Raw genomic sequence first — 8,134 nt, forward strand, 5'->3', positions numbered from 1 at the left:
GCCTCGTGACTCTTTTGTGGGCTTCTCTCACCTCAGGATGCACTCTCCGCGCCCTTTCTTGTTTCTGGTTTGTCTTTTGCAGCAGACACCACTGAAAGTAGCATCTTGTCATCCCTTGCCAACCGCCTGCGGTTTTCTTGCGCCCTCTAAACCCTCACCACCTTTGTGAGCTGCTGTTTCCTGCTGAGGTGGTGCCTTTCCCCTCACACACACCCCTCTGGTACCTTGGGAAGTCCCGGGGTTTCTCAGTGGGCATTCTAGAATACTCATCCCAGAGATGCAGTGGGTTTTTCAGCCACATGCATTTGGGGAAAACTGTGTTCCTATATGAATTATCCTCTTGGGAGTTCACGATTCACCAGAGCACTTGAGATGCTCTAGGAAGTTGAGTCAAGAAACCCTTGTAGCCCTGTTAATTCAGGATTTCCTAAATTTCTATGACTGACTGTGGTACTGCTTTTTCGGTCACAACCATCCTCATCAGCTTCCATCATAGACTCCCTGGGCAGCGCTGCTCAGACTCTGTCCTGGAAGCTTTATAGTCCCAGGATTACCCGCTGCTTCCACGCCCACCCGGCCCCGTGCTGGCGCTCTGTCAGCCTGGCACCTTCTCCCTGCCCCCAACTCCTTCAGGCCACAGGCCCTGCCCCCGCTCTGGGATTTGGTGATAACGCCTGGGAGCGGTGGCCCAGCACAGCCCACGGCAGTGCTCCGTGTGGCTCACAGGGTTCAATACACACAATTGGACCCCTTAGTGGAACATGGGAAGATGACTTAACTGCAGGTGTCTTATTTCATAATCCCCGTGTCTCTGAAACTGGGAAAAACACACTGGGAGGGCCATATGTTTTAAGTAAAAGGGAGACTCTGTTTCTCTGTGGGAGTAAAGAACGGGCCCTCACAGTTAACAGGTAACATAGGGAGTTTGTGCTGAGTCTGTCGTGTTGGGCCTGTTATACTCATTTCTATGACCCTTGGGTCCCTGTTGACATTTGCATTTACTGCCCATGCTTGAAACTCCCCACCGTCCCTGTCTTGGTCATGAGCCCTGATTCTGTGGACCTAGAAGTTCTTTGTGGGAGCTTTCTAGCAGCCCTCTCCCCCATGGTCCCCACCTCCAGCCCCTATGGCAGTCGTAGTGCTTTTTCGAAAACACAGAGCTCCTTGTTGTGCAGACCTGCATGCTCCTCGTTGATCCGATCGATCCAGTTCCCAGGAGAGCGTGTCTGCAGGGCCCTCTGCGGTCTGCAGTCCTGCCCGCAGCCAGGCACCCAGCACCCCAGGTGCTGCAGAGAACTTGCTGGGGTGCCCCGTGCCTTGGCAGAGACAGCTCTCTGCCAGATGCCCTTCCTTCGTCTCCCCCTGTCCTGCCCCTCCCACCTCCCTTCCTCTGAAACCTTCAGCCTTCTGTGTGGCAGAGTTACTTGCTCAGCTCTGTGCTTCCACAGCGCTGGTCCTGTGGCTTTTGAATTCCCTCCACAGCCGTTTTGCCAGGTTGTGAGCAGCTGATTCCCCTTCATCGTTTTCTTCCTTCACTCAGACCCACACCAGGGACGCTCTCGGGCACCGTGCAAATTTAATCTTCAATTTCTAGTTGTTATGACATTGTTGCTGTCATGGTACCACCTACGTTCACAGTAGGATGGGTAAATGTGTGGGGGACGACTGTAAATACAGATTCTTTGTAAATGCAGGTTCCTAATTCTTCCCCCTTGTAATATGTTTTCCCCTTAAATCACGTGTCGTTTTAGCTGCTCCAGCTCTATCATTGGACTGTCACCTGGGGTGCCTGAGGCAGCAGAATATCAAAGAGGGTAGACACTACATTTTTAATGTAAATGTCAACCAGGATACCTACTAGCTGTGCAATAGGTACTAGCTGGGCCCAGAATTCAGACTCAAAGCCTATTACCAGATAGTTGGTTTCCCTGCTTGTGTCTCTTCTGTCTGTCGACGTGCACTTGACTCCTATTAACTTTAACAGGAATTATATGTGTGCCCTGAGGGGCGAGCATAGCTTTGAATGGGGGCTTCCACACACTGCTTTTCTGTCTTGTTTACTTTTAATGAATCCCACCCTGTAGAAGTGGAAGAATGACAGGATGTGTTTGAGAAAATGGAGAGAGTTATTACATGTTTTCCCTGTAATCCAGAATGGCATGCCAGCTCTTCTTCTGTTTGTCTCCTTTGGTTGTCAGTGGAAGATAATTTTGGCTTGCTTACTTTCCAAATGAGAATCTGAAGTCCAATACAAACGTATCTGAGGAGAAACGTGACCCATTCATTTTTGAGCGTCTGTATGAGCCCTGTGCAAGGTGCGGAGAATAAAGAGACAGATTTATTGACTTCAATAGATATGTACATAGCACTGAATGTGTTCCAGACACTGTTCTAAATTCTATCAGTTATCTACTTTTGCATCACAGAACACTTCAAGACAGTGACTGAAAACCACAGCCATTTCTTGTGCTCAGGATTGTTTTCAGTCAGCAGGTGGGGCTGAGCTTAGTGGGGTGGTTTCTGCTGCTGGTCTCATCTGAGATCACTTATTCAACCAAAGTCATCTGGTGATCCACCTAGAGTCTAAATGCCCCCCACCCCCCCGTCATCTGTCTGGCAGCTGGTGCTGGCTGTGGGTTGGGCCTGTTATTTCCAGCAGGCTAGCTCGGGCTTGCTTACATGGCAGTGATATTTTCAGAGGGCAGGTAGAGGAGCTGCATGCCCCTTGAGGCCTCAGCTTGGAAGTTGCACAGCATCACTCCTGTTGCAGTCTCTTGGTCAAGGCGAGTCCGCAAGGCCAGCCCAGATTCAAAAGGTGTGGAGCACTAGGCCCCACCTCTTGCTGGGAGGGCTGCAGAGAATTTGTGGCCATTTAGTCCTCACATCAGAGAGGCACAACAGAGAGATGAGTAACCTGTTCAAGGTCACACAGCTCGGGACAATACAGTGTTTTAAGTGCTTTGACAGTTGCTGCTCATTATTTTTAAAGCTTACAGCCACTATTCGGACCAACTTATTGTTTTTCTCTGCATCCTTGTAGAGAAAGGGTCATTCACATTGCTGTGTGACTGCCATGGGTTGGAAGCTTCATATATGTTGTAGCACTGAATTGTCATAACTAGTATGAAATGGAGATATTATTATGATTCCCAATATTCAGATGAGGAAACTGAGGCTCTTGGAAATTAAGTATGATTCGAATACGAGAATGTTAGCTCACTGTTCCATATGCAAGAGTGGTCTCCCTATGTAAATTATAAATGTCCTGGCACAGACCTTTTTTTTAATCTCTTGTTTGCATCTGGAAAATGGTTTTTAAAACTTTTCTGTTGCTTTGTTAATGGCAGTTGCACATTACAGAAAAAAAGCTGGAACAAAACACATGTTTTCCAGATGTCCAGTGGCGCCCCAGAATAGAAGCAAGATGAATATTCCATTCCGCATTGGCAACACCTAAGGAGATGATTCCTTAGAAAAAAGATTTCTCGACAAAGCTCTTGAACTCAGTATGATCTCCCTGAAAGGGCATAGTTGGTGAGTACACGTCCCATCCAGAAGCTTGTCAGAGAACTGGTTTAGTTTTCAGACGCTGAAGGAAACACATGTAGGAGGCTGCCCATCCTGGAGTAGCAGGTACTGTAACTTGTTGGGAAAGACCATTTGTTACGGGGGTTCTCCTGCTGCTGCTTACAGACCCCTTAGCACGGTTCCACGGCCGAGAGCATGGGGGGGGCCACACCTTCTAGGAACTTTGGTCAGAATTACCTTTGAAAATCTCTGCTCTGACAGCACAAAGGGTGCCATCCCATCTCTGGTGCAGCTGGCAGAAGCCGGTTCAGTGTAAGAACAGACACTGTTGCTCCCCTGAACATCAGAGAGAGTAGTTAATTCTGTAAGCCCCATGGAAGATGTATGTTCTCACACATGAGAATAGCTGCCCACTCCCTGCCCCCTGCACGGCAGGCTCATCGAAGGCTTGAGCTAACCTAGGTTACCTGTGAGCGTTAGGAAGGAATTTTCTAATGACTGAGATGTGTGATGCTCCTGGCCACCTGCGTTGGCTTTCAGGTGGGAGGTTGGACACGGTGGTGTCAGGTGCTGCGACCCTCGCAGGAGCTGTTGACGGGAAGGAGGGTCGTCGTGATGCTCAACCCGGTGCTCCTGCTCTTAGCGGCTGCATCGGTGGTTCTTCTGGGTCCGTGGGAGGCATTCGGGCCTCTCTGCATAACGCTGTCACCATCGAAGATGTCCAGAAGCTGGCAGCCTTTGTGAAGCATTTTTTGGAGATGCACCAGCTATGAGCACATGCTAACCAATATACACTCTGCCCTTGAACAGTGTACAAAATTGAAAGTCACTTGGGCATGACTAAAAAACCTAAACACACACAGTATTTTTCTCGAATGAACATGCTTATGATAGATTTTCTTCTTTTTTCAGAGAACAGCAGAACATCCACAGCTATGCCAAGCTGTTGAAACTTAACCTTAATTCTGACTTGAACTGGAAGCTTTTCAAAAATCTTCTCTTGGGGCTTCCCTGGTGGCGCATCGGTTGGGAGTCCACCTGCCGATGCAGGGGAAACGGGTTCGTGCCCCGGTCCGGGGATCCCATATGCCGCGGAGCGGCTAGGCCTGTGGGCCACGGCTGCTGAGCCTGCACGTCGGGGCCTGTGCTCCGCAGTGGGAGAGGCCACAACAGTGAGAGGGCCACGTATCGCAAAAAAAAAAAGAAATCTTTTCTTGCTTTTCTACCAAATTCTAGCTGCTGTTGTCTTTGCTTCTACTTTATCTGCCTAGATCTCATATTCAGAGCCACCTGTGGGTTTAATTATATGCCCATTGCAGGTTATTGTGGGGCCCTCTAGGTGCTGAATTCTGATCCTTTGCAAGATGACAGCAGTGGGGTCTTCTGGTTTCTTTCCTTATATGGTTATTCTCATAAAGCGATAAAAGTGACTTACTATATGTTTATGTAGCAAGGTCTGTTTTTAATACCATGTAGTTTATATCTCTATGCATTTATATCTCTGTGCCTTTATATTTCTAATAATACGGTTCTTGTTGGTATATGTTGAGACTTTGAGAATTTGTCAGGATCCTTGACCTTGTGCATTAGAGTGTTCCGTTCTCAACAGCTGTGTGCCTCCCCTTCCCCCTCCCCTCTCGCGTTTTAAGCTGCTTCACCAGATTTGGAAGCTCCCTGATTCGCCTTTACTTTCCTTTCAGTGGGTAGAAGAACGGTTGGTTGGTTGGTTGGTTGGTTGGTTCTTCATTTTTCAGCTATGCTGTTAAACTAAAAATCTCTGTTTAACTCCCTTACTGTTTGTTCACGTGACTGTTCTCTTTCTGGTGTTTGACCAGTGATGCTGTGAGTTCGGGAAGATCTCTGCTGAAGAGTCTTTTCCCCTATTGTTCATTTATTGTCAGTGTTTTATGTTGACCGTGTGAAGGACATTAAAGTCCTAAAACATCTAAACCTTTGTCAATGAATTTCTTTACATGCTTTTTAGACAAATTGTTCTCTTATGAACTTTAGGTTGGGAAAACTTGAGTCTAAAAATAGCATCTGTGAAGGGTATTTTGTTCAGAAAGGTGTAAGACTTGAATCCTGTATATCCATGTTTTTAAAGATTCAGCATACTGGTTGGTAGCTTTCCGTTGGCTTTTGGAATGGACATTGTCTACCAACCACCTTACAACACAGCTCACAGTATAAAGTTGTATGAACTTTGTCCCACTTAGGCTGGAAACATGCCGCTAGGACAGTTTTGAGCTGTCTTCGTGTTTCGTTGTATTGTGTAATGAGGACTATACTGATCTTTCGTCGGAGTTCTGCACCAATTGGTTGGGTTAGTTGGGTTTCCTGCTTAGGGCTCAACCTTGCCAGTCTTGGTTCTCTCATCTCTAAAAAGGAGGATTGAAATAACTCCCTGACTTATCTCGGGGATGTTTGAAAGCTGAAAACAAGGGCTCAGTGCAGGATGTGACTGTTTAAACACAGTAAATGTTTCAACAGCAAAAGCCGGACAGTCCATGGACGCCATCCAAGTGTTCACATATAATAGTGCTCAGAGTCTATTTTGCCTCCTTCCTCATCCATTCATCTGATGGTCACAAGTCCCTGTGGTTTGTACCGGCCCCAAGTCTCTTGAATCTCCGCTTATTTCCATTCCCGTTGCCACAGCCAGCTCTGTCAGCGCTCCGCGGATCATGTCAGCAGCCTCCTCTGCCCCTCCCTGCCCCGACCAGCACAGCCCGTTGGACGGTCACTTCCCCTTCGTGCTCCTCCTTGGTGCGTAAAAAAGCCCAGACTTCTGAGCCTAACAGTCACAGCTTTGTGGTGTCTGGTCTGGCTTCTTCTTTCTTGTGTTTCTGGTTCTTGGAATGTGGCGTGCATATATGCCCATGCTACGTCAGGTAAGCCTGGAGTTCCTGCCCCGACTGAGCAAGACTGACGTTCCTTCAAGACACCTGCCAACCTCCTGCCCTTGTTTGTGTCTCCTGCATTGGAAGGATGCTCTTTTCCTTTGTTCTTATAAGCGTGACCCGTTTATCTCATCACAGCCCCTTCATTCTGTGTTTTCCTGTGCCGAGGGTGTCTGCTTACGTGCCTTCCCCATCAGAGCAAGGACTAAGCCCTGTTTCTCCACCTCCAGGACCTGGCACCCTGCCTTGCCCTTAGAAGGTGCTCAAATACTGTTTGTTTAATGAATGGAAAGGCAGGGCTTCCTGAATTTCACAAACAGCCTGCAGTAAAGGCAGAGGTACAATCTCACATACGTGGATGTTTTAATTTTTCAAAAGCTTACTATGTAATTTCATTTTTTACTAAAATTTAAAATCTTGGAGGGCTCCCAGACTCTTCTTTACATATGTGCGAAAGTGTTTGGAAAACGGTGAGCCACTGCATTCACACCAGGACAAAGGAGAGTCACTGTTGTCTGGAGCACGGCTCGCTGGGAGGTACTCATGGAGCGAAAACCTTGACCTTTGTATGTCTCAAGTGAGTGAACGGACGCCAGTCTGCTGACCACGTGGAGAGAGGGGAAGGGGAGATAAGGATGCAGGCCCCAGGTCAACGGGCTGTGGGAGCCACAACTGGCCAGTCTTTAAGATGAAAAGCAAAGTGGACAGACAGGTGTTTTTCCGGCCTTGGGAGATCTGTGTCAGCCTTGGTGGCCTCACATTCCTTTAGAGCCTCCAGAGTGTCCTCCTCCTTCTCCCAAACTGCTTTTGACTATTTTTGTCTTTCACAATGTGTCAGCACATAATCATGTTCCTACCACCTAAGTGAGAAAGAACAGATTTGCTCCCACGTTGCTTATGTTTACCTCCACACACCGCTTCATCCCCAGCACTGTGGCTCTGTTCTTTGCCTGCACAAGAAACAAAATTGTTCTGTTCCGCGCTAGTCTATGTTTATCTAAACATCTAATGCTGTCTCGTCACAACTTAGCAGATGCTGGAAGGTTTGGCAAGCCCTTAGGTGAACTATGTGATGTGACAAATAATTAGTCCCTTTTTTCCCCTTTAGAGCTTAAGGAGCCGCTGAGACCCCGTAAAATGGACAAGACCCATTGATAGATGTCTAGCTCTGCCTAAGGCCCTTGCAGGTCTGGTCTTGTATCACTCTGGGATTAATGTTTGTTGTATCGTGTTCTTTGGAAGGAAAATAAAATGAGGAAGAATTTTCTCACATTTGATCCGAATGAACAGAACTAAAAAGTGAAATGCTACTGCATCTGAGAAGAAGTCAATCACTTTAATTGCAAAGAAGATTCCCTGCCTCTGTTAGAAATTGCGCTCTTGGTAATTTAGAATCAGAATCCATGACAGTTTGTGATGAATTGGCTCCTTTTGGGCTAAAGAAGGTAAGAAGTTCTGATTACCCCTGGATTATTCCAGAGTGGGTAAAAAAAAGTTAAAAGTAAAACTAACAAAAAGCATTTCCTATTATAAATAACAATGGAATTTAGTATGCTATTATACCTTCAGACCTACTGTAGGACATGCTGTTCTTTGCTGTTCCACTTGAGGCAGGATTCACAGTTTTTCTAAAGGGTACAGATCACTATGCCTGATACTGTGAGCAAATGCTATACTTGAGCTCCACTCTTGTCTCTCTCAGGCTT

The sequence above is a fragment of the Kogia breviceps genome, chromosome 4 (genome assembly GCF_026419965.1).
Source record: "Kogia breviceps isolate mKogBre1 chromosome 4, mKogBre1 haplotype 1, whole genome shotgun sequence".
In the NCBI taxonomy this organism is placed as follows: Eukaryota; Metazoa; Chordata; class Mammalia; order Artiodactyla; family Physeteridae; genus Kogia; species Kogia breviceps.